The sequence below is a fragment of the Lactuca virosa genome, chromosome 4 (assembly GCF_052849685.1).
Source record: "Lactuca virosa cultivar CGN04683 chromosome 4, Lactuca_virosa_CGN04683_v6, whole genome shotgun sequence".
Classification (NCBI taxonomy): Eukaryota; Viridiplantae; Streptophyta; class Magnoliopsida; order Asterales; family Asteraceae; genus Lactuca; species Lactuca virosa.
Genome location: NC_136429.1, coordinates 41,570,501 through 41,573,478, shown reverse-complemented (window position 1 = coordinate 41,573,478; position 2,978 = coordinate 41,570,501).

Here is a 2,978-nt window from a genome sequence, read left to right as displayed (position 1 = left end):
TACCTCCTAAATATCATCATATTCACTCGGTAGCTGACCCCCATCACCAAGAGTACCACAAAGCACAAAGCAAGCAGCATTCAGGCATCGAATAATCTCCACCAACAGGTAAAACCACTCGAGGTTACAACTCCACTTGCTTTACTCACACTCAAGAGGTATCACCGAACTCAAGCAACCCTACTTCTCGCGGTATCTCACTACTCTCTCAGTAGATTCCTCAAATGCACATCTAGGTATCTCTCCGAGATTATCTCTCGACTTAGAACTCAGCACATACTCAGAATAAAGAACAGATAACACTGATCAAAAGCATATCCTAGGCTAAGGCATCACAAATCAGGCAACTCTAGCCCTAGAATATGAAATACCTAGCCTACTCTCTAGCATGCATTTCTAATATCTCATAAGTATCTCATAAATATCTCGGAAAGTAAACAGTTAAGGGTATTTTGGGGAAATCACCGTTTGGCTCTGGCTGATTGTACACACTGCTCTTTCTCATTTTCTCTTAAAATCTCTTACTCGGTTTAGAAAAATCATTTCTTTTGAAAAAAAAAATTCAAATCCTCAGTTTGAGTCCAGACATACCCGAAGGTACATCCGAATCCCTCAAACCAAGGCTCTGATACCACCTTGTAACACCGTAAATTTTCAAATAAAATTTTCATTTTTAAATCACATAATTCTCATAACACATTTCACAAAAATCCCAATTATTTAATTAACAAAATGCAACTCCATAATTGTTTGATTAATAATCCAGGATCCTCAAAATCATAACTTTTTCTCTTGTGTGTACAATCAAGCCGGCGCCTTCCCGCGACCCCAAGGAGAACCTGAAACACATATCACATAACACGGTAAGGACGAAGCTTAGTGAGTTCCCCAAAATACCACACATATCTCATTAGCCTCTCATCGCTATAACTTAATAAGACCCTCCAATCAATGTGTCTCAGTGAGACCCTCCAGTCCCTCAACTCGGTTGGACCCTCCAGTATGGTATCTCAAAGAACACCTTTCGGTCCCACAACTCGGTTTGAGCCCTCCGGTCCTGTCTCAGCGGGAACTCTCCGGTCCCACAACTCGGGTTGGACCCTCCGGTCCTATCTCAGTAAAACATAGAATATAGCATATATATAAGACATACAAAATGCATAATATCACATAACTCAAATAAGCACATAAGACCCTCTGGTCACACAAAGGTTACCACTCTAGGTAATTATAGTGAGAAGACTCACCTCGTAAGAAATCGGATAACCTCGAACTCGAATCACCGGTCTAGCCTCCGCCTAACACATACGATAATTATCCCTAATTAATAGAGGCTCTCAAAAAGCTAGACTATCCCTTCTACAAGCTCCCAGAATGGTAAAAGACCATTTTACCCCTCCTTGACCTTAATAGTCCACAAATTGACCAAACCCTAAAAGTCAACCAAAAGTCAACGGCAAAGCGTACGCTGAGTGTACCAACTCTCTACGTTGGGCGTACTCTGCTGCCATGCAAGCATCGGGGATGATCGACCCCTACGCGGTGCGTACTGGGATTACGCTCAACGTATGTCCCAGTTTCACTCTTCCTACTCATTTGGTCTTAATTAGTTAAGACCTTGGCTCATATCACAAATCTGGACTCCTTAATGGCTCTTACTCCATAAAGTCAGTAACTTTAAGCCTTTGCATGGCTGATAAGGTCACAAACACACAAAACTCTCACTCTATTATCCCAAAATGCTCATATCTCATGCATGGCTTGATTCCAACGTCCAAGTCTTGATTTTTTATGACACTACACCACTAAATACACTCGAAGGGGTTGGTCATAGTCTCTGGAGCTCAATTATCTCATAAACTCTCCAAGTTTTGGGACAAAACCCTAAAATACTCTACTATGATGCACAAATCAAAAGAGTGATAAAGCTTGGAGCTTTATACATCTAGATGAACTCCCAAATCAGATATGCTCAGATCCAAGGCCTGGACTCTCACTCCTTCTTCTCCTAAAGCTCTTCATTCCAACAACACACAAAATCACTTAAAGGCTCTCAAATGGACACACATAAGCTCAAGAACGAGGATTAGGGTTTCAGAGGGTTTATTATGTCAGGATGGTGGCCAGGAATTAGGCCATCTTATTCTTTATATATGGACACCCCCTCATTTTAGGGTTTCATTATGTGCCTAGTACGCCCAGCGTACCCTCTAGTACGCCCAGCTTACTAGGTGGCTCCGCTTAAAAGTCACTCACATGAGTACGCTAAGCGTACACACACGTATGCCCAGCGTGCTCAGCTGCCACCTTTCTCAAATGAAGGAACTATCTTCTCAAAACTACAAACTTCCATAGTTTCCTCGATATAACTCCGTTTCCAATGAACCAAATATCCACGGAAAGACGACGAGAAGCCCTACGCTTCTAGCAACTCATTGTTGCCCCGAGGCTTCCTCATGCTCGGGTTGCAGCCCACGAACCCTAAATCACGGATGATCCAGAACAGGATGTTACAGTTGGTCTGTAGTCGGTACACTGGCCCAGTACGCGCAACGTACATTGGAGTACGCATGACGTACTGGTCATTCAATCCAAAAATGCTTCCATGACTTAATCCATTAAATCCTAACGTCCAAAACTCATATCCAAGTTCATAATAATGTCTTAAGCCATAAAGTTGCAAGCTTTATGCTTTTGCATGCATGGTTGGGGCTCAAACCATTAAATAAGCACTCTAACTCACTTAGGAGGTCACAAACACATGCATGATTGAGTCTTAACCTCCAAGATACAGTTTTCATGACTCAAAACACTTCCACGAGTCCAAAAGGACAGCTCAAATGGCCTGAAGTTGCTCATACTCCAAGAAACCAAGCTATGGGACCAAAATATGTCATATTCTACCCTAAACTTAGATCTGAACTTGTAATGATCAAGATTCAGAATTTATACCTTCAATAGGCTAGAAATGGTGCACG